The sequence below is a fragment of the Hemicordylus capensis genome, chromosome 16, assembly GCF_027244095.1.
Source record: "Hemicordylus capensis ecotype Gifberg chromosome 16, rHemCap1.1.pri, whole genome shotgun sequence".
NCBI lineage: Eukaryota > Metazoa > Chordata > Lepidosauria > Squamata > Cordylidae > Hemicordylus > Hemicordylus capensis.
In genome coordinates this window covers 12,761,081-12,785,481 of record NC_069672.1, presented here as the reverse complement: position 1 = coordinate 12,785,481, position 24,401 = coordinate 12,761,081, and positions in this window count along the sequence as shown.

Sequence of the window (24,401 nt, the reverse complement as noted above, 5' to 3'; positions counted from 1 at the left end):
CTTCTTCTTCTTCTTCTTCTTCTTCTTCTTCTTCTTCTTCTTCTTCTTCTTCCTCTTCCTCTTCCTCTTCCTCTTCCTCTTCTTCTTCCTCCTCTCCCCCTCCTCCTCATCACATTTTCCCCCAATATCTCACTCCCTTTTTTTGCCAGATTAATTATCTGTTAATTGCAACTTTTAAAGGCAAGAACAAACAAAGATGGCTTTGTCCTACGCAATCACTTCACCACGACTGAAGATCTGTCCCAGACAGAAGGGAAACGCAAGCACATCCCTGCTGCCTGTTCCTCTCGCCAGACCCCTTGATTGTCCCCACAGACTGCTGGGTAAATAATTAATAGGATCGCTTAATTGTCAATGAGCCCTGCCACATGTTCCTAACGGAAGCCCAGCAGAAGGCCTGGAAAGATAATCTCTGGTGTCTGCTGATGAAAGGAACTGCATATTGGAGAAGGGAACTATGTACATGCTGAGAACGATGCTGAGAGAGATTGTGGTCAGCATTTCCCTTGCTGCTTACGCCGTTGGGAAGGGCCCTTAAACTCACAAGTAAAAGCCCGTGGAGAAAAAAAAGTAAAGCCCATTCGGAAGGTAAAGTAAGGATGGGCGAGTAAAGCCCATTCAGAGTAAAGCCCATCCCATCCCTGGCATCTCCACTAAAGATCTTGGGGGAACTTTGGTCCTCTGAGCTCTGCAGAGCTGCTGCAGGTCGGAAGAAACTCAGGGACAGGAGTCAGATGAATCAGCAGTTCAAGAATTGCAGCTGCCGAAACGCAACCCCGACAACACCCATATCTTTCCCCTGCATCATCCCAGCTTCCTGCTTCCCCATCCTCTCCTTGCCTAGGGATGGCGCACCTCCAGTTCTCCAATCGGGACTGGGTAGAATCACTGAAGAGAGGAGAAACTCTCCGGAGGCTCTCTTCTCTTCAATGATTCTACCCGTTCTCCCTTGTTGGATCATGGCAGAGAGCCTTTGCTCTACGATCCCTGCTTCAGGCCTAGATCCGCAGGGGGACCATTCCAGCTTCCTCTGATTCAACAGAAGCATCGGGCTATCCCCACGGCCGTTAATGGGGTCGGACCAGCATCCCACCCATCTCTCTCCACTCAGAGTAGCGACTCGTGCAGGAACACCGCGGGCACCCTCCTCCGAGGCTGAGCAGTCCTTACCAGCGGCAAGGACGAAACTGGCTGACGGTGCTTCAGAGAACACACATACAAGGCCCCCGTTAACCTGGATTCAAACGATTGTGCGGATGAGGCCGCGGAGATGAATTCAGAAGGAAGGCGGGGGCCGAGATGAATTACGAAGGGTTGGTGGCAGGAGACCAAGCGGCAGAAAGGAAGCCCTTTCGTCTTGACTTGGGACGCTGATTGCCACGGACAGGTCCCGTATAGACCTTCCAGTAACGAAGGAAGGAGCCGAAAAGGGGACCGGCCGATTCCCTCGCCTAATGAGGTAGCAGCCGGGTAATGGGCCGGACACCCCGAAATGCACCTTTCATCTCTCCCGGGTCCCTCCCCCCAGAGCGGAGGGCAGCCCCCACTGGGACCCACCATGTGTTCTCCCACATCACAGTGGCCCCAGAGCTGACCAGACAGGAGCCGAGGCTGGGGGGTGGGGGGTGGGGTGGGGAGGCCAGCTGGGCTAATTGTGGCCCCGGCCTCAAGAACTGGCCTGGGAGGAGGCAGAGAGGGGCTCTGCTGGTCCGCGCAGGCGGTGGGGTCTTTAATTACCAAGATGGGTCAAGACCCTTGGGGGGTTGCTCAGCAGTTGTGCCTAATCAGAAAGGACGTCTCCTTGGAGCGCCGTGCTCCGCAGAGCTGAAGGCCGGGTCCTTCCCCGCCTCCTCTTTCCCAGGCCCCAGCCGCACAGCCTTTGCCGGATCTGCTTTCTTTGGAGACGGATGGTTTTGGAGAGGAGAGCTGGTCTGGTGGTAGCAAGCAGGTCTAGTCCCCTTAGCTAAGCAGGGTCCGCAATGGTTGCATGTGAATGGGAGACCGCATGTGTGGACACTGGAAGAGATTCCCCTTACAGGATGGAGCCAATCTGGAAAAAGCAGAAGGTTCCCAGTTCCCTCCCTGGCAGCATCTCCAAGATCGGGCGGAGAGAGACTCCTGCCTGCAACCTTGGAGAAGCCGCTGCCAGTCTGTGAAGACAATACTGAGCTAGATAGACCATGGTCTGACTCAGTTTGTGGCAGCTTCCAGACCTGCAGCCCATTCCAAAGGGGCAGGTTATTCCAAACCAAACGCCTGGACGTCAGCCGCCCTCCTGTTCTCTGTCCCTAGACACATATACCTCTTAGGAACATAGCAAGCTGCCCTTATGCCGAGTCCAACACTTGGTCCACCTAGTGTCGTCTACACGGACTGGCAGCAGCTTCTCCAAGGTTTCAGGCAAGAGTCTCTCCCAGCCCTACCTGGAGATGCTGCCAGGAATTGAACCTGGGACCTTCTGCATGCAAAGCCGAGAACTCCAGCAAGGCGCTATTGATGCTCCTGATGAACATTCTGAGCTGCCTACTGGCTCAGGAGCTTAATCTAGCTAGCTCAGGATTGCCAACACTGACTGGTAGCAGCAGGGTTCCAGACAGGAGTCTTTCCCAGGCCTGCCGGGAGATGCTGCCATGGATTGAACCCGGGACCTTCTGCGTGCAAAGCAGATGCTCTTCCACTGAGCTATGGCTTCATCCCAATCATGGGTGTCAGTGGGGGGCGGGGGGGGGCGGCGGCAAGGGAGGGCAGTTGTCCACCCAGATTGAGCCAGCCCCATTGATTTCAATGGGGCTTACTTCCAGGCAAGTGGATATAAGATTGCAGGCTTCTCCCCTCCACTGAGGAAAGTCCCGTGTGAACACCCATGATCCGAATAATCAATTATTTATTTTTATTTCTTGTTACATTTATATACCGCCTTTCATTAAAACCATCCCAAGGCAGTTTACAGCAAAACTTAAAAACGAGATTGTAAACAGAAAAGATTAAGCTGAAAATCACCTTGTCCCTTCGTTTCGGGGACAAGGTAATCCCCCCCAACTTGGCCAAATGGAATTGAGACTCAAGAACTGCCCATCATGGGGCTTTGCCCAACCCCTACCTCTCTAAACCCCAACTGTTGATCGGTTGACACACAGTCCGAGAGCAAAAGAGTGCAAGTTAATTAAGAATCTACTTCTGTTTCCTTTGGAGACGTCTCCTTTTGTCAACGGCGAAGGAGCCAGCTCATTAGGGGGAATCAACGGCCTCTTGACCATCTGTCCTCTGAGCGAGAGCGCTTACCTGGCAGGGAGGGTGGGAAAGCTGAGAAGGAGGGCCCGTGCAACCCTCTGAAGGCCCAGCAAAGCAGAGGATTCTTCCCACAATATAATTACATCAGGGCTGCCAGGGAATGACAGATCTAGTGAGTGGAAATAGAAGAATGTAATTAAAATCTCAGGGAGAAACACCCCCCCACCACCACCACCTCGCCTCGCACACACACACATACACAGAGAAAGAGAAAGGGATTCATGCCGGAGTGGAAGAGGAGAAGGGTGAGGATTTGCAGGAATTCATCCGTCGCTGATGCCTCACAGGGTTGTTGTGAGGACAAACGTAACCATGTACACCGCTCTGGGCTCCTGGGACGAAACGCGGGATATAAATGTAATGAATGAATGAATGAATGAATGGGGAAAACTCCCAAACAGACTTCAAGTTCACCAACGCCATTTCGCTTGCGGTGAAATCTGGCGATAATGCTATCACCCGATAATGCTTGCTTTTATGCTATTGTTAACCGCCCAGAGATGAAAGTTTGGGGCGGTGCACAAATTTGATAGATGATAGATAGATAGACAGATAGATAAATAAATAAGTAAATTTGCCCTCACTTTCACCCTGGTCCTATTATTCCCCTTAAAATGAACTGCAGTGTTTGATGAGTTAGATAACTTGCTTTTTGAAGGATGCCCAATTAACTGGGCAGTGTTTGTTCTTTTTTTAAAAAACAACAACAACATATTTTAAATACTTGCAAGAACGACAGGCCTGAGTTCTAATTCCTGTTCAGCCATGATTCTCATTGGGTGACTGGGATCAGTCACTTCTCTCTCTCTCTCTCTCTCTCTCTCTCTCTCTCTGCCTAACCTACCTTACAAGGTTGTTGTGAGGATAAACGTAGCCATCGACACCACTCTGAGCTCCTTAGAGGAAGAGAGGGATATAAATGTAAAAAGCAATAAAATACATAATTTCGAAGAGGCATTCCTCCCCCCCCCCCTGCTTCCCTAAGGCCCAAGGCTATATCTCTGCATCAGCTACATATATGCATATTCTAAAAAGAAAGGAAGTAAATTTCTCCCCTGTTGTTTCAGTCATTTGCAAATTTAATCCCATCTAATCCCCATATGCCTATCTTTTGCCGTGATCTGTTTCCAACAATGGCCAGCAAAATACTTCTGGGAAGCTCACACAAAGGAATTAATGTGAAAGCTCTTCCTTGTGGCTTGGGACCAGCATCTGGTATTTAGGGGTACACTGTTGCTGTACTTGGAGGTTCTACTCAAGCAGCTGTTGATCGTCTGATCTTCCACCACCTTACCGAAGCCTTTAAAAAAAAAAAGCTGTTTAAACTAACAGCCGTGCCCACATTCTGAATTCCTTGAGTGTGAATTAGGTGTGTGTCAAGAAGAATTCCTTGCACTGAGCAGAGGGCTGGAGTAGATGATCTCCAAGGACCCTTCGCTCTCTGCAACTCTATGATTCTAAGTCGTGCAGGTGAGGCCGACAAGAAAGAAATGTTTCCAGATCCGCTTCACATCAGAAAGAGGGCCAAAGAGACTTCCTCTGCGCTCTTTATCCCCGGATGGCCAGGGAAAATTGAGGAATGCTACGATTTCACTCATTAGCCCAGACCTCCTGCTGATCCTGGTTTAAAACAACCTGTAGGGTTGCCCTTGATCTGTGATCTATGAGTGACAGAAAGAAGGCAAAGAAAACGAGGGACTGGAGTCTGGCTGGCTGGAGTCAACCCCCCCCCTTTTTGCTATTAACTTGTCTTCCTTGGCCGGACTGTGATTTAGCCTAATTGTTTTCATGTGGGCTTCTTTCCTTGCATTCGCCCCCCACCTGCCCCTATTTTCTGGGACGTAGGAAGCTGCCTTATACTGAGTCAGACCATCACTCCGTCTTCTTAGTATTGTCTTCACAGGCTGGCAGTGGCTTCTCCAAGACTGCGGACAGGGATCTCTCCCAGCCCTATCTTGGAGATGCTGCCAGGGAGGGAACTCGGAACCTTCTGCGAAACCCTGGAGAGCCGCTGCGAGTCAGAGCAGACAGTACTGAGCTAGATGGCCCAACGGCCTGACTCAGCTCGGCAGCAGCTTCTGATGCCCTCCCTACGTTCCTAGGACTTGAGCAGAGCAGGAAGGCGAGGCGAGAGGCGTTGTGCATCTCTAGGGCACATTGACATTAATGCACGTGCATGCATGCTTAAAAGCCTTGTGGTGCTTCATATCCTGCAGCTGGTGAGATCCGTCTTGGATCGTTGAGATTTAAAGCCTACATAAGCAGGGACTGCTGGCAGAATCACTCCTTGGAATCACTCCTTGGCGGATTGCACCCTGGGCACATAAGATTGAGGGGATGGTCTTTCCCAGTTGAAAGGCGGGGGCTGTTCCCCCCCGCACACGGCGCACCAACAATCCCTCCTCCGTGCGGCTCCCGGGTCATCTCAGGTTCCTAGTCCTCTTGGTGACCCACGCCGCCTCCTCCCACTGTTTCCTGACCTTCCGGGCGCAGCAAGAAAACAAGCCGGGAGCTGTGTGCACCCGGGTCCCCGCGAAGCCCCCTCTCTGTCTCCTAATGACCCACACTTCTTGGCTCGGGACACAACGGGAGGCCTGTGGAGACACCCGTGGCCTTCATTAACTGGCCGGGTCCCCCCAGCCCGTCGGTGGCTTTCTGGGAAGCCGTTTCACCCCGACATTGATGGGCAGGAGAAGTTGGCTGCCCATGAAAGAGTCCCCCTCCCGGTCCGGCTCATTACTGAATGCTGAAACGGCTTCAACTAGCCCCACCAGCTCGGCCTGGGATGCTTTGTTGCTCGGGATTCCTCCACGGCACACACCCAGAACCGTCCCCATGGTCTCTGATCCTGCCGCAAAGGCCCTCCGTTGGCCTCTCCCACCCACCGCCGGCCATCGGCCTCGTCCTTCCTCCAGCTCTGCTTGGCCCACTTGCATCTTCCCACCCCGTCTCTCTTTCGCTCCCGCTGCCACAGCCATTCTGTGGACTCGAAGTAAAGAGGGGCCCAGCAAGCCCCCTGCCCCATGCCTGGTTGTTTAATCAACGCTCCCCCTCCATCCAATGAACCTTACATAGGAACAGAGGAAGCTGCCATCTACTGAGTCAGACCCCTGGTCCATCTAGCTCAGTATTGTCTTCACAGACTGGCAGCAGCTTCTCCAAGGTTGCAGGCAGGAGTCTCTCTCTCTCAGCCCTATCTTGGAGATGCTGCCGGGGAGGGAACTGGGAACCATCTGCTCTTCGCAGAGCGGCTCCATCTCCTCAGTGGAATATCTTAGAGGGCTCACACATATAGTCTCCCCTCCAAATGCAAACCAAGGTGGACCCTGCTTCGCTAAGGGGACAAGTCATGCCTGCGACCACAAGACCAGCTCTCTTCTCCAACCTTCTGAAAGGTGTGTGTCTCTGTGCTAACTAAGCAAAGAGGCACCTTTTAAAAGCGGCGATTCTTTTTATTGAGCCGGCCGGGGAGAGCACCTGGCCCTATCCATCCCCAGCACAGCGTCCCTCCAGTGGCTGTTGCGGGGGTCTTGTTGCTGGGGTCTGTCTTGTTTCTTTTTTAAGATTGTGAGCCCTTTGGGGACAGGGAGCCCTTTTCATTCATTCATATTCCCTCTACCACTGATGCTCCCCTGAAACTGGTATTCAGAGACCTCCTGCCCCTGAGCCTCAAGGTAGCTTATACTCCTCTCTAGTAGCCATTGATAGACCTGTGCCCTGTGAATTTATCTAAGCCCCTTTTAAAGTCACCCAAGCTCGTGGTCACAGCCCCTCACCCTGTGGTGGGGAGTTCCATCGCTCAACTATGCCTTGTGTGAAAAAAGTACTCCTTTCTGTTGACGTAGTTGATCTAGCCCATCCTCCTGGTACAAAAGGTAGGAAGCCAAAGGCCTCTGGGAAGACTATATGGCAGTGATGGCCAGGTTATATACCCCCCAGTGTCTTAGTTACTAGGAAGATTAGATCGTGCTCCGTTCTTGCTGTTCGTGTGTATGCATGAGCCATCATATCACATGCGCACTAAGGCATAAGAACATTGCCCTGCCGTTTCCCAACGTAGCCAATCCCATGTTTTCAGGAAGCTCACATGCAGGGCGCGATCTTCCCTCAGTTACTTGTCCTCAGCCTCTGGACCACAGAGGTAGACTATCCCTACACATGCAGGCTCCATTGAGCCTTCATGACTGACAGCTGCTGATAGCCCTTTCCTTCCCGACTTTGTCTAATGCCTTCTCTCTCTCTCTCCCCACACCCCCCGCGGCGATCAAAGCTGGCAGCCCGGGCCGTTAATTTGTGGCCGCGAATTCCATCAGTTAATTACGTGGCCCGGAGACACCATATCTGTCCAAGCCCATTTGCGACGGGCTCCGGACGTGGGGTGGGGTGAAACCGGGGGGGCGGGGGAGACACCATCAATCCCGAACCTCCCCGTTCAAGCGTTGACACATGAGCAGCAATTAGAGAATGCGACCCGCCTTGCCTTCTTAATGAAGTTTCTTTGATTCCCACCCCCCCTCCACCCCCCCTGGCTTTTACGGGGAATGTAATTAGCTGCCAAACCGGCCCCAGAGAGCCGTGGGGGGGCTCCTTTCCTTGAGAGAATAGCTGGAATCCCTCTCCAGCCTGGCCGGTGGATTTCAATCTTCGGATGAGACAGGATGCTTATCGCCCGGAGCACCAGTTCCCTCCCTGAGAACCACAAAGTAGTGGATTTTTGTATTGACAGGCCCCGGGGGCTTGGTTACCCCACAGGCCGCCTGTCTCCTCTTTCCCGGGAGGGATGCTGAGGCAGCGAAATTCCTGCACAATAGTAGCCCCCGTCTGTGTCCAGATGTCCGCCTAGCTCCGTCACCGCCTTTTGGTGGAGTGGGTGACCCAGAGTGGCCTAGTGGGTAAGGCACCAGCTGGGGATGGCGGGTTCGAGTGCCATCTGGGCCGGGCCTTGCCCTTGCGGGAGGAGAGCCAGCCTTGTGGGAGCGAGCACGACTTGCCCCCTGTGCTAAGCAGGGTCCACCTTGGTTTGCCTTTGGATGGGAAGCTATAGGCGAGCGCGATCCGATACTCTCCCTTAGGGGATCGGGCTGTCGTTCCCGTTTCATGCAGAAGGTCGCAGGTTTAGTTCACTCCCTGGCAGCATCTCCAGGTAGGGCTGGGAGAGACTCCTGCCTGCAGCCTTGGAGAAGCCGCTGCCAGTCAGTGTGGACGATACTGAGCTAGATGGACCAAGGGTCTGACTCAGTTTGGCAGCTACACGCTCCTGTCGTTCAGTGGCAGGGCATCTGCTTTGCATGCAGAAGGCCCTGGGTTTACTCCTCGGCATCTCCAGGTAGGGCTGGGAGAGACTCCTGCCTGCAACCTTGGAGAAGCCGCTGCCAGTCAGTGCAGACAATACTGAGCTAGACAGACCAAGGGTCTGACTCAGTACAGGGCAGTTTCCGATGTGCCTTTGTTCATTGTCTGTGCACACCTCCGTTTTTATGCAGAGTTGGAGAAAATCCTCATAACTGGGAATTTGACCGCTATTGGAGAAGAGTGTTGGATTCACTGGAGAAGCTCTTTGGGATCTGTAGGCAGAGGAGAAATGGGGGTGCTTGACCAGGGTCTGGGTTCGAGAGGCGCCTGGACACCTCACGTCCCTTTCCGCATTGCTATCAGCCACCTTTCCCATCCTCTAACCCTGCACAATTCTTGCGTGATTTGGACTTTTGAACTGCACACATATTCTTTCAGGACCACGCATTCTGTTTTTTGGGAACTGCACGTTCTGCTCCTGGTTGCACATTAAAAAAGAAAAGAAAAAGAAAGCGGGGCGGGGGGGCGGGGGGAGAAGAAGCCCTGCTTAAGATATCCTGCTTCTCTTAACTCTAGCCGGGCTAAATGGAAACCTACAAACGGCACCCTCCCCTGCTAGATACTTGGGGGCCTCGTCCAGGGTTACCACGGATCTAGGAATTTTATTGCCGAGAGACAGACTCCGCCAAGTTAATCAACAGCCCATGAGGGGTGCCGGGCGGCGCTGCTGAAAGCATTCCCTCCGGGTATCAGAGCTTTATGGATCTCTCGAGGCTGTTACCTTGAAGCGTGAAACTGACTGGCCTCAAGACCCATCTTTGCAGCCATCAAGTGTCATAAGGACACAAGAAAAACTCTGCTGACTGGATCAGGCCAAAGCCCCATCCCTTCCAGCCTCCTGCTTCACGCAGTGGCCGACGAGGTGCATCTGGGAAACCCACAAGTGAGGGGGAGGGCAACACCCCCTCCCACAGGTAACACCCTAGAACCTGGTGTTCAGCGGAATCAATGCCCCCCTTGATCCTGATGGGAAAATAATAAATATCACTATCCAGGCTAGTAGCCACCGACAGCTCTCTATCCTCCATGAATTTGTCGAATCCCCTTTTAAAATCACACCCAGTGGCAGGGAATTCCATAGTTTAACCGCACATTGTGTCAACAGGTGTCCCTGGGTTCTAACTGTGTATGTGCCCGTGTGCGCATGTGCATTTTATTTTTTTTTACTTAAAAGCTCTCCCAGTGTTTGTTCTTAAACGGGAATCAACATAACAAACAATCGGCCTCTCTCCTTTCCAAGGTAAAAATCAAACACTGACGAAGAAAACAAAACACCCTCCGTTAGCAGCTTTGCAGAAGAAGACACTCTTTTAGAAAGGCTGTCGAGAGTGTGTGGATGCAATGTTTGTAACAGAAGAACAGCGTATGGTTTTTTGTCTGTCATCTGGGGGAACCGGGGATTCCAACACTTGTTTATTTCTTCTTGCTGTCCAGCTGCTGTTCTGTCGCAATGAGTCAGTTTCCCCATTCTGTGATGTGCCAACTGTTCCTATGCACATGCTTTACTACGGGTGAGTTTCTTTGTTTTCAGGGATTTCGTGTTGTCATTCTGGATGTTATGGCAATATCAGTCGCTCCTTTAGGAGGGTGTGGATTTTCGTCTGCCTGCACCACAGAGCGGACCCTAATCGACACTCCTGATTTCACCATCCCATTCAAAGGTGGCATCATGATTCTTATTCTGTAGAACTCTCTGCCACTGGTGATTGGCTGCCAGCTTGGATGGCTTTAAAAGGGGCTCGGACAAATTCATGGGGCGGAAGGGCCTTTTCTGTTGTTTTTATTAGAAGAACAGCCCTGTTGGATCAGGCCCAAGGAGGCCCATCTAGTCCAGCATCCTGTTTCACACAGTGGTCAGCCAGATGCCTCTGGGAAGCCCACAAGCAAGAGGTGAAGGCATGCCCTCTCTCCTGACGTTGCTCCCCTGCAACTGGTATTTGGAGGCATCCTGCATACGGGTGGCCTATAGCCATTGATGGACCTGTCCTCCCTAAATTTGTCCAAGCCCCATTTAAAGCCGTCCAAACGAGCGGCCATCCCCACATCCCGTGGCGGAGAATTCCGCAGATTAACGATGTGCTGTGTGAAAAAGAACTTCCTTTTGTCGGTCTGAGATTTCCTGGCCTGCAGTTTCATGGGCTGTCCCCTGGTTCTAGAGTTGCGAGCAGTGTCCCCTGCCACAGGGATTCCCAGATGTTGTGGACTACAACTCCCAGAATCCCCAGCTGCAATGGCTTTTGCTTGGGGATTATGGGAGTTGTAGTCCACAACATCTGGAAATCCCTGGTAGAGGAGACACTGAGAGAGGGTGAATTTCCCCCCCCTCCTCTTCTCTTTCTCTCTCTTTCACACCATGCATAGTTTTATGAACCTCCATCAAATCTCCCAAAAGTTTTTATATTCTAGCCTTGCTTTGTAATGAATGTTTTCCTGATCGCCTTGGTTGCCCTCTTCCGTTCTGCACCTTTCCCAGTTCTGTTGCCCAGTTCTTTCCCAGTTCTGAGCCAGCGTGGTGTAGTGGTTAGAGTGCTGGAATAGGACCGGGGAGACCCGAGTTCAAATCCCCATTCAGCCATGAAACTAGCTGGGTGACTCTGGGCCAGTCACTTCTCTCCCAGCCTAACCTACTCCACAGGGTTGTTGTGAAGAGAAACTTAAATATGTAGTACACCGCTCTGGGCTCCTTGGAGGAAGAGCGGGATAGAAATGTAAAAATGAATAAAAAATAATAGTATTCTGTCCTTTCCCAGATATGGTGACCCGAACTGTACGCAGTCCTCCAAATGTGGCCGCACCATACATTGGTATGATATAATATTATAATATATAATATCAGCATAATATCAGCGGCTTTATTTTCAAGCCCCCACCCCAGCAACCCCTAGCATGGAATTTGCCTTTTTCACAACAGCTGCACACGGCATCACAAACCTCTGCTGGTTAAGAAACAGAGTCCAGAAAAAAAACCCTCCTGCAAATCAGCCAGGAATCCTGGTCTACCGTCTGCCCACCTCCAGCTAGCAATTGGACAAAATAAAATATTAATAGCTGGTGCCAGCGCTTTCCTGCCTACCCACGCGTCACCCCACGGAGGCTGATGCCGCCTCGCCGTCTGCATCCAATCGCTCGATCCCATCGGGAGGAAGGGGGTGTCAGATGCACACACCACACCGGGAGTCAAGGCAACACGAAACCAGAGCCAGGGAGGAGGGGAGGAGGAATCCGGTTCTGCACGTCTGACCTGGCAGCCGCTCCCTCACTCTTTCTCTCTCTAACGGCAAACGCAGCTGCGTGGAAATCTGGGCTGATGTGACGCTGGGGAGGCAAGTCAGTAAGAGCTTTGCGGGCCTGCAGCCTCGGATCCTGGCCAGTGACTCAGCTCAGCGGTTTCCAGACACACACACCCAACGCCCCCCGTTTGGCTGAGCCTAGCATGGGAAGATTGGAAGCGGTAGGGAAGCAGGCTTTTAGGGCTGTGTTTGCCTCCTCCCACCACCCACCCCCTGCCGCACACAGCAGTGTGTTCAGTACCCCAAGGTACTGAACTGCAATTATATCCTGCCTTCCTCCTAGAGAGCCACACTGTGTGATGCAGCAGCAGAAAAGGCAAATACAGTCTCAGGCCCAGAAGACGAGAAGGAAGAGTTCCGTTCTGTTCTGTGCGGTGTCCCACTCTTTCTCCAAGAAGCCCTCACAACAACCCTGCGAGGTAGGTTAGGCTCAGAAATGTGTGACCTGTGTTCTCTCTCAGGTGTGTGCAAGTGCATCCGCTCACAGATATTTTGGTGTCCACTCAGTTAATTTTAGATCCCGCTCAGGTTGAATCAGGAAGGCCCCACGCTGAATAAACGTGTGCACACACTGCCTTGATACTGCCGCCCAGAACAAAATTCATTTTGCACACAGATGATTTTTTTTTTTTAAAAGAGAGAACACTGTGTGTGACCGGTGCAGAGTCACCCAGCGTGTTTTTCATGGGATTTGAACCCAGGTCCCCCCAGTCCTGGTCCAACACTGTAACCACTACAGCACACTGTCATGTGCCGATGGTTCCGAGTCCCCTCCCTGGCATCTCCAGATAGCGCTGGGAGGGACTCCTGTCTGTAACCTCAGAGAAGCCACTGCCAGCCTGGGTAGACAACATTGAGCCAGAGGGGACAAGGGTCAGACTCTGTATCTGGCAGCCTCTGATGCTCCTATGTCCCTAGAGTGCTTTTACTGGTCCTCCTCCCCTCTCCCAACGCGATTCCCAGGGCACGACTCCTGTTTGCAAAACCTCCCTCCCTGGGACCCTCGGGAGGGAATCGCAGAGCGGCACCAGGAGCTTGACCCGTAGACAGGTTTATGGCCTTCCGCACAGCTAGAGGTGGAGAGGCCGAAACAGCAGCAAGACCCTGCCTCGGCCCCCGAGCTCCCAAACAACAGCTGGCCTGCAATGAGCCCCCCCCCCCCACCTTCCCTCTCCTTCCCCACTCCAGGACTCATACTTGGTCAATCATTAACAAAGCGTCTTTCCTAAAGACCGTGGCTGGCACCCAGACAAACAGTCTGTGCAGGAGCAAAGGTACTGCAAAGGCACTGGAAAAGTGGGTCTTCAGAACCGTGTGATGAGCAGCTTTGCATTAGAGCCACGTCCTTAGGCACCCCCAAACTGAACCTTGGCCCATATACCTTAGGGTTGTCTACACTGACCGGCAGCGGCTTCTCCCACGTAGGCCAGGGAAGGAACCGGGGACCTTTTGCATGCAAAACAGGTGCTCTAACCACTGAGCCGTGCTTGATGACTACGTGAAGCTGCACGTTCTGCTCCTGGTTGCACATTAAAAAAGAAAAACTGGCTCTATCCACCCCCAGCACTGTACCTCCAATGACTGTTGCTGGTGTCTATCTGATGTTTCTTTTTTAGAATGTGAGCCCTTTGGGGACAGGGAGCCATCTTATTTATTTATTATTTTTCTTTGTAAACCGCCCTGAGCTATTTTTGGAAGGGCGGTATAGAAATCAAAATAATAATAATAATAATAGTCCAGCACTCTAACCACTGCGCGAGGCTGCCTTGAGGCCCCTGCTTTGCCACTCACACTGGGGAGTGGTCCGGCTCGAGGTCTGAGATCCAGAAGCGGAAGAAGAATCCCTCTTAGGGGGACTTTCAGCCGGGAATCTCACTCTTCCTTTGCAGCCTGCGCCAAAGCAGACCTGAGACAACCTGGCCTTCGCTCTGTCGCACTCATAACCCAGATGAGGAAATGGAAAATAAAACAACATGGGGAAAGAAAGAAAAAAACACCTTCCTGCTTTCTTCCAAACCACCCCCCCTCGCTCTCCACCCTTCCGACAGCTGCCTCCTCTTTGTTCGGTGGCCTCCCCAATCCCTTGCTCTTCCGGGCCGCCGGAAAGCGGAACGCCCGAGAATCCCCGATGGATTTTCCCGAAGGTTTCTCAGGCCGAGAGTTTGGAAACCCGGACGTCTTGTAAACTTGGCAGCTGTGAAAGAAAGGGCAGGTGGGGGGAAAGCAAGGATGTGTGTGTGGCTTGCTAAAGGGAGGGAGTAGATTTTGCTTAGGATGAACAGCAGATGTGCAAGCAGGGTGTCCAAATCAGCCGGGTGTCACAGGACAGAGTCTGGGGAGATCCGAGTTCAAATTCCGACTCAGCCCTGAAAACCGTCTGCATGCAAAGGAGCTGCTGGGTGATTCTGGGTGATTCTGGGCCAGTCGTGTCTCTCTCGGCCAAAGCGACCTCACAGGGTTGTTACGACGGATATGGATACGTTGGAGATTTATACCTTTATACCTTATCCCTTTCCTTACCGCACCCCCCCTCCCCGGACTCCAAGCTGGTGTTGACATACACTTCAGGCGCCCCACTGAATGACAGGGACAAAGCCGATCTCCTGACCTCCGGTTAAAATGGTGGGTCGCTTGACGCAGAGCAGATGCCTGCAAGTTACTAACAATGGTTCCCCTTCATATTTGCAATAATGTTAATGGAAACGAAAGCCCTGAAAACTGACCTTGCCTGCTGCACTGCCCCCAGTCGTGGGTGGCTCCGACCCACCAGGGCATTTGAGTTGTAGGCCATACTGAGCTGAAAGGGACAGAAGCAGAGAAGGGGGTGGGTGGTAATAATGCCAAGAAACTCACTGGGAATTGGGATTCACCACCAGTCCAATATTCCGCTGCTGCTCTTCATGGCGATGCCAGCCTGCCCCCTAGTGGCCACAATGGAGAATTACCGCTTGCCAGAGTCTGATTTGGGGTGAAAATGTGACTCTTGACTTGATCCCAGGCAGACTTGTGGCCTTAGATGACACAAAGGGGCTGTTAGAACATAAGAACAGCCCAGCTGGATCAGGCCCAAGGTGGCCCATCTAGTCCTGTATCCTGTTTCTTACAGTGGCCCACCAGATGCCGCTGGAAGCCCACAGGCAGGAGTTGAAAGGGGCATGCCCTCTCTCCTGCTGTTACTCCCCTGCAACTGGGATTGAGAGGCATCTTGCCTCTGAGGCTGGAGGTGGCCTGTAGCCCTCAGACTGGTAGCCATCGATAGACATGTCCTCCATGGATCAATCTAAACCCTTCTTAAAGCCATCCAGACTGTTGGCTGCCACCATATCTTGTGGCAGAGAATTCCATAGGCCGATTCAACGTGACGTGAAAAAGAACTTCCTTTGGTTGGCCCTAAATTCCTTAGCAATCGGTTTCATGGGATGACCCCTGGTTCTAGTGTTGTGTGAACGGGAGGCTGTTCTTGGGTGCTCTGTCCATTCCGCCCACATGGCTGCCCGATCTGTCCTGGCTGTATATCCAAGATCCTGCAAAATCTAAGATCCTGCAAGAGGAGGGCCATCCGTCTTCTCGTACTTTGCAGTTCTCTCACCTCTAACTCGAATTCACTTAGCATCCCAAGGCTCTGCGGCAGACGACTTCAGAGAGCGAAAGGCCCAGAGAGCTGGTTGGGAGGGCGAGTAATGAGGGTTCGATTGCTCCCTCGGGGTCCCCCCCCCGCGTGCGCTCAATCCTCATTAGAGCGAAACCCCCTTTCAATTAATCCCAGGCCTCCAACCTGCCTCCCCCTTTGTCTTCCCATTAATTGGACTGGCCCTGCCTGGGCTGTGCCTTCCGAGGACCCTGAGAACGGCTCCCCATCTCCCCACTTAATGGGTCTGGGAAGCGGGGAATGGCCCCATAATTGGAGTCTCTTCTTGGGCAGTCCCTCTCCCACCGCAGGCCCATTCACGGTGGGGAGAAGGTGACAGATGGGACCAGGGTGGTGGCATCAATGGGGCATGTCCGACGCCTTCAGAGATCTCCCTGCCAGTTGGCAATACTCCTGCCACCCACTTCCCACTTTCTATCCACTGCATAATTGCCCGATGATACTGATCCAGCGCCATGGAGCCAGCAAAGAAGCTTCCCTTTCCCTTTTGCCCTTTTGTGACTCAGAGGACAAGTTTAGACAGTGGGGGCATAAGCATCCAATTATGTGTACCATAGAGTTGGCCCTCCACTGGCCCGCCAGAGCGGCTCAGTTCCTGCTGTAGGCCTGCAGGGGGGTCCAGGCTTCTAATTTTCAACCCCCCGTATTTCCACATTGGCCGTATGGATGGAGATGAAAAATGCATGGTTGCATTGTTTTAACTTTTATGTGTGTTTTAATTGTTTTATGTTAACCGCCCCGAGATGAAAGTTTGGGCGGTATACAAGTTTAATAAACAAAGTTTAAAACAAACAAATTTTAAAACAAGTTTAAAACAAACAAACAAGTTTAAAACAAGTTTAAAACAAACAAAACAGAAACCATACATTTCAAATTTCAAATACATTTCAAACCATACATTTCAAATTATTTCAGTGGGCAAAAGCCAACTGACAAATTAGTAATCATTGTTGTTATTATTATTATTATTATTATTTTTACATTTATATCCCGCTCTTCCTCCAAGGAGCCCAGAGTGGTGTACTACATACCTGAGTTTCTCTTTCACAACAACCCTGTGAAGTTGGTTAGGCTGAGAGAGAAGGGACTGGCCCAGAGTCACCCAGCTAGTTTCATGGCTGAATGGGGATTTGAACTCGGGTCTCCCCGGTCGTAGTCCAGCACTCTAACCACTACACCATGCTGGCCCACATGTTGTTGTCATAGCAGTAGTAGTAGTAGTAGTAGTATTACTACTAGTAATAATAATAATAATACTAGTACTAATACTAATACTAATAATAGTAATAATAATAATACAGTATTGGAGTGCTAGCTTTAACACAAATAATAATTCATCATCATTTTTTTAGAATTGCCCCATAAGAATTGTTCTGCGGGCAGCTCAAGAGCGAAAACAATAGAACATCCAATGAGAAGCATCGTAAAACAAAAAGCTTCAAAGGAACCAAAAACATCTTTTTAAAAAGATTTTTTCTTTTTTTTTGAAAAGCCTGATTGAAAAAGCACCCCCTTTCCACGATGGCGATCATCTTAGCAATTCACGGCATGAGGCTTAATACACGCCGCATGTGATTCTGGCCAGGCTAAAGCAATCGCTTTCGGGATTATTTATTTTATTATTTAGAAGCTTTTTGACAAAAAAAAAAAAAGGATTCTCCAAGTGGTTTACACAGAAAAGGGTGTCCTCTCCCCAAAGAGCTCCCAATCTAAAAGGAAACATAAAAGTCGACACCAGCAACAGCCACTGGAAGGGTGCTGTGCTGGGGTTGGATCGGGACCATTTCTCTCACCTTGCTAAATGTAAAATAGCCACCACATGTAAAGGTGCCTCTTGGTCAGGTGAGTGGGGTTAATTCCTAGAGTGTGTGCCCCAAGAGAGCCTGAAGATGTTTCCCTGCACCCAAAGGGTTTATTTATCATCTTAAAAATAAAAATAAAAACCCACCAGGGAGACCCTATTAGCTGGGGTGTTATATAACTACAGATGTTGTGCTGGAACTGGATAGGTGAATATCCCAGACGGAAGAGAATCGCCACTTTAACCGGCACCTCTGTGTTCAGCTAGCAGGAGTAAGCATCTTTGATGCCCTGCTTTCTGACACCTGTTAGCTCAGGAAAGCTGGCCTTTTGAAGATCCAGCGGATACTCTTTACACAACGGGAGGAGCTGAAGAAGAAATTTGTTTCTGGCCAAGACGTAAAGTGTGTGCCGAAGAAGACCTCAGGTTCTGTTCTTGGTATCCCAGGTAGGAGACCCTTCGGCCGGAAGCCTCGGGGAGACATCCTAGACAATATCGAGCTAGACGGATCAAAGGTTTGACTCGGTGTGAGGCATTGTATGTCGGGGATGGGGCTGATGAGTGCGCCGTGGGTGAGTGCGCCGAGGAAAAGACACTGTCTCCAGTTCTGCCCTCTAACCGTCTCCTCCGATTTCCCTCTTTTGCTTTCTCAGCACCACATCCGAACCCTGGGACGGATTATTAGTCTCGTTCAGAGTTGCCAATTGCCAAGCAGAATCCCTCCCCCCCTGCATGGAACTGGCTCTCCGAAGCCCTCCCTGCAAACTTGGAAGGGGCGAGGGAGGCCCAATTAGGCTGTTAATTTGTGTGGAGATGGCTGAGATCCAGAACTTGATCAATCCCAGGGGGGCTTGTTCAAGAGCAGACATGGATGGCTCCATTGCACTGCATCTGCTTTACATGGGCCAGGGTTCAATCCCTTTTCAGGGCTGGGGAAGACCCCTGCCCGAAACCTCGGAAAGCTGCTGCCAGTCAGTGCCGACAGTACTGAGCGAGGGCCCAACTCAGTAGGCAGCTTCATATAATATTTATTTGATTTATATACCGCCCTTCCAAAAACAGCTCATCGGTGATGATATATTCCTCAGGCACATCCATCGTTTGGTGGGCGAGCATCTGCTTTGTATGCAGAAGGTTCGATCCTTGGCAGCATCTCAGGGTCGGGCTGGGAAAGACTCCTGCCTGAAACCTTGGAGAGCTGCTGCCAGTCAGTGTCGACAATACTGAGCTGGGTGGACCAAGGGTCTGACTCCGTAGAAGGCAGCTTCCTATGTTTTACAAGTGTGCGGTGCATGCCAAGAAGAAAAAAACAGGGGTGTTTTTTTGTATCCCACTCCCTCTGAAAGCAAGCACAAGAGAGTGTCCAGGACATATCACCAAGTCTTGTGTGCACAGACAGAAAAATGCACAGGGGTGTGTTACAGAGGAGCATGCTACACAACCGGAGCATGCTACACAAGGAGCATGCTACACAACCAGCGTGGTGTAGTGGTTAGAGTGCTGGACGAGGACCGGGGAGACCCGAGTTCAAATCCCCATTCAGCCCTGAGACTAGCTGGGTGACTCTGGGCCAGTCACTTCTCTCTCGGCCTAACCTACTTCACAGGGTTGTTGTGAAAGAGAAACTCAAGTATGTAGTACACCACTCTGGTCTCCTTGGAGGAAGAGCAGGATATAAATGTAAAAATAAAAATAAATCAAAATAAATTACGCACTCACAGACGAGTGTGCAGCTCTGAATGTTCCTTTCAAAAGCGCCGATTCCCCCGGGATCGAAGCCAGACGTTGGTATGGACTTCTCGCCCCGGACTCCCAATGTGTCTCGAACCAGGACACCATCCTGACCCTGTCCACCCGAGCCAAGGAATCGGGCCCGCGAAACCCGCCACGAATCCCTCGCCCGGCCCCTTGACATCCCCAGGTGACCTCCAGCTTAACATTAATAAATCTTGACTTCATTAAAAGCACGAGAGCTTTTAAGCCGCCGTGACCTGGTCACCCGGGGAAAGGACCGGGAGGGGGAGCAACACGTGTTCGGGGTGTGTGTGTGTTTGGGGGGGGGAGGTATCCGAGTGACCTCTGGGGCCAAATTAGCGCGTGCTGTTGCCGAGGGGCGATAAATCTTCCCCGGCGACAAAGGCCGAGGAGCCAGGAGAAAGGAGCATCTGGCCGAAGGCTGCTGGAAAGGTGTTTCCAGGGAGAAGGGGCAAAGCCCATCAGAGAGCCGGACAAAGCCCCAGCGTGGATGGCTCGCGGACTGAATGACTCCTCCGTTTTTTTGAAAGCACCCAGCGGTTGGGGGGACGACACTTGGGAACGGTGCTGGAGGAGAGGCGGCCCGGCGGCAGCAAGCATGAATGGCCCCCTTTGCTAAGCAGGGCCTGCCTCGGTTTGCGTTTGGAGGGGCGATGGCGTGAGTGAGCGCTGGAAGAGCTTCCCCGTCGGGAATGGGGCCGTGGCTCCGGGCATTAAGAGATTAAGTCACGGGGATGCAGGAAACTGCCCACACTGAGTCAGGCCATCGCTCCATCTAGCTCACTGTTGTCTACACCGACTGGCAGCAGCTCTCCAGGGTTTCAGGAAGGAAGGAGTCTCTCCCAGCCCTACCCGGAGATGCTGCCAGGGATTGAACCGGCGGCCTTCTGCATGCAAAAGCAAATGCCCTCCCACTGAGGAACCTAGGAAGCTGCCATATACTGAGTCAGACCATCGGTCCATCTCACTCAGTATTGCCTTCACAGACGGGCAGCGGCTTCTCCAAGTCTGCAAGCAGGAGTGTCTCTCCCAGCCCTATCTTGGAGATGCCGCCAGGGAGGGAACCTGGAACCTTCTGCAGGCAGGCAGGCAGGTGCTCTTCCCAGAGCGGCCCCCTCCCTTAAGGGGGGGCTCTCTGACAGCACTCGCCTGTAGCCACTCATCCAAATGCAAACCAAGGCAGAGCCTGCTTAGCAAAGGGCTGCATTCCAGCTCTCCGGTTTCAATGTTTTGTTTTGTTTTTTTTAATGTAAACCACCCCGAGCCATTTTTGGAAAGGCTGAATAGAAATCAAATACATTTATTTATTTATTTATTTATTTATTTATTTATAATAATAATAAATAATGACAGGCATGCAATCGGACTCCCCCCCCCATCCCATCCTCCGCCTACTGAATGCAGGAGGCCCTCTATCCGGAGCGTCTCTGTCCCGTTTTGCATCCCAGATGGTGGTGCCAGCTCCACCTCCCTCTCCGGCCCCGGGGCGGGGAGCCCGCACGAGACATCTGGGGCCAGAAGGCAAACAGCAGCCCACCATCCTGTAACTTGCAAAGGGCCACCACAGGATGGGGCGGGTGTGTGTGTGGGGGGGGGTTGGCGTTGTGAATCGGCCAGGCCTGTTGCCCTAGAAACTGCAGCGGAGGGGACATAATGAGGACCGGAGCTTTGATATTCCCGCCCCTCCCTTTTCCCGCAGCCTCGGCGGCTATTGTGCCTTGGTGACAGGGGGCCACACGGCACAGGGCATTCCCTTCGGTGGCTTCCAAAGTGACAGACGAGGCTGAGCGGGGAGCGGAGGGCATAAGAACAGCCCTGCTGGATCAGGCCCAAGGCCCATCTAGCTGCAGGCAGCTGCCGCACTGAGTCAGACCCTTGGGCCGTCTAGCTCAGAACTGTCTACACTGGCTGGCAGCCGCTTTCCTGCGTTTCCGGCAGGAGTCTCTCTAAGCCTTACCGGGAGAGGCTGCTGGGCACTGAACCTCAGACTTTCTGCATGCAAAGCAGATGCTCTTCCTCTGAGCTCCGGCCCCATCCCCTAAGGGGAATTATCTTCCAGTGCTCACATGTAGCCTCCCATCCAAATGAAAACCAGGGCAGGCCCTGCTTAGCAAGGGAAAAATTCATGCTCACTGCCACGCATCCAGCATCCTCTTTCCCACAGCGACCCACCAGATGCCTCTGGGAAGCCCACAGCTAGGAGATCCCCTCTCCTGCCCTCACTCCCCCTGCAACTTAGAGGCACCTTGCCTCAGAGTCCGGAGGTGGCCTATAGCCTTCCGGACAAGTAGCCATTGATAGACCCGGCCATGAATCTGTCGAAGGCCCGCTTCAAGCCATCCAAGCTCTGGGAGGCAGGCAGAAACAGCTGCAGGGGGCGGAGAACTCAGCTGAGAGCTGCTATCAACCTTTCTCATTTATTTATCATTTTAACTGAACAAAGAGGCACATTTTAAAAGTGGCGATTCTCTTTACTGAGCAGCGGGGAGAGCAACTGGCACTATCCGTCCCCAGCCCAACATCCCTCCAATGGCTGCTGCTGGAGTCTATCTATCTTATGCTTCTTTTTTAGGCTGTGAGTCCTTTGGGGACAAGGGGCCTCTCTCTCTCTCTCCTGCTTTGGGAACTGTTGTTGAAAAGCGGGATCACCATATCTGTACTACTTCTATTTCCTTTAGAGACTAATTGCCTATAGAGCGTGGGATGAGGAAGAGCAGGGAGGAGTGAGGATGAAGAGTGAGAAGAGGAAAGGAGAGAAGGATAGATAAAGGTCTTGTTTGCATTTGAATGGGAGACTACATTTTTGAGCACTGTAACAAATTCCCCTTCGGGGATGGAGCCGCTCTGGGAAGAGCATCTAGGTTCCAAGTTCCCTCCCTGGCAGCATCTCCAAGATAGGGCTGAGAGAGATTCCTGCCTTCAGCCTTGGAGAAGCCACTGCCAGTCTGTGTAGACAATACTGAGCTAGATAGACCAAGGGTCTGACTCTGTATATGGCAGCTTCCTAGGTTCCTATGTAAAGGTGGCCAGATGTTCTAGGGTCCTTCTCTAGGCGTCCTCTGCTGGCTACTGCGTCAGACCCTTGGTCCATCTCGCTCAGGATTGTCTGCACGGACTGGCAGCGGCTTCTCCGAGGTTCCAGGCAGGAGTCTCTCCCAGCCCTACCTGGAGATGCTGCCAGGGGTTGAACTGGGGACCTTCTGCATGCAAAGCGGAAGAAAACTCTGACCCCTTCTCCCCCCCACAAACAAACAAATAAACAAACCACGAAACGTCACCTCAACTTGGCCTCAAGGGAGGCGAATATTGCTGCCCTCACTCCCCTTTCCTCCCCGGTTTTGTTATCTGAGAAATAAATTTGGCTTAAAAGGAATCCATCCCCCCTCACCCACCCACCCCCTTGGAGCCCGAAGGATTAAAAGCCCTCGCGAGGGGACCATTAAGTGCTGGAAACAGTGGCTTTCCTATTCTCTCCTCTCTCTGGAAGGGGGGAAAAAGCTCCCTGCCCATTCACCGGCTCCTGAATGAAGTGGGTCTCAATTAAAAGTTTCCCATTGAAGCCGCCTGAATGAGAGCTCGCTGGGGGATTTATCCTGCTGAATGAGCCCGGGCCTTGGCGAAATCTTAAGGGGCCAATAGATTTCCCACAATATTTGTACATCTGGCTTTGTGTGCATTTTTCCCTCCAGTGAACCAGAAACGGTTAACACATCCGCTCCCAGAGGGCTGGGCCGGGCCGCTTGTTAGAGCCCCGGGCCGGTCCCATGGGCCTGTCGGCAGAACCCCCCCCCCCGCACCCATCCGCCCCATATCCCATACAGAAGGGGAGTGGGAAATGAGGTGGTTAGGAATAACCACCTGTTGACATTCATCCTTGTTGGAGGAGGAATGCCACTGGACAAACAAAGGGGAGAGGGGGCAGGGGGAACCTGCTGAACCACAAGTATTGCCCCACGTCTCACCGAATCACCCACGGTGAGAGCCGGTAGGGACCCTGAAGGTCATCTAGACCAACCCCCAGCTCGGTGCCAGAACGTGCGGCAGCATCCCTGGCAGACAGCCATCGCGTTTGGGGTTGGGACTGTGGCTGATCTTTAAGTGGATTTTATTAAAAGCTGGCCCACCAGGAGGGGAGCTGGTCTGGTGGGAGCAAGCATGACTTGATCCCTTAGCTAAGCAGGGTCCACCCTGGTTGCATCTGAATGGGAGACTAGAAGTGTGAGCACTGCAAGATATTCCCCTCAGGGGATGGAGCCGCTCAGGGAAGAGCAGAAGGTTCCAAGTTCCCTCCCTGGCAGCATCTCCAAGATAGGGCTGAGAGAGACTCCTGCCTACAACCTTGGGGAAGCCGCTGCCAGTCAGGGTAGGCAATACTGAGCTAGATGGACCAAGGGTCTGACTTTGTAGAAGGCAGCATCTTCTGTTGCTTTAGGGGGACCCATTTCCTAAAGGCAGGTGCACCGAGAAAACCCTGTCTGTTGCAGAAGAGTCTATGAAGTGTTGGAGGGAGCTTACTCAGTTCACATAAGCACAACTCTGCTGGATCAGGCCCAAGGAGGCCCATCTAGGCCAGCCTCTTGTTTCCCACAGTGGCCCACCAGATGCCTCTGGGGAGCCCACAGGTGGGAGATGAAGGTGTGCCCCCTCTCCTGCTGTCGCTCCCCTGTGACTGGGTTTCAATGGTGTCCTGTCGTTTTACCTGGAGATGGCCAATAGCCATCTAGGCTAGGAGCCATCAAGACTAGTAACCCCTGCAAACTGAGCAAAGAGGCCCCTTTTCAAAGTGGTGATTCTCTTTATTGAGCCGAGGGAGAGCTACTGGCCCTATCTGTCCCCAGCACAGTGGGGTTGCTGGCGTCGACCTTATGTTTCTTTCGAGACTGTGAGCCCTTTTAGGACAGGGAACCACCTTTTTAAAATTATACATGTCTCTTGGTAAACCACTTCGAGGGCTTTGCTGAAAAGCAGTATATAACTATCTGTAGCAGTTGACCTTAAAGGCCAAGTTGGAGGCAGATCATCCTGGAGAGAATCTATCTATGTGGTCGCTAAGAGTCAACACTGACTTGACGGAACTTAATTGATCAATCAATCAATCAATCAATCAGCAGTAGCAACAACCATCGATAAACTTGTCCTCTATGAATTTGCCAAAGCCCCGTTTGAAGCCTCCCCCCAAGCTAGTGACCATCACCACCATGTCACGTGGCAGAGAGTTCCACAGATTAATTATGCACCATGTGAAGAAGTCCTCCCTTTGGTC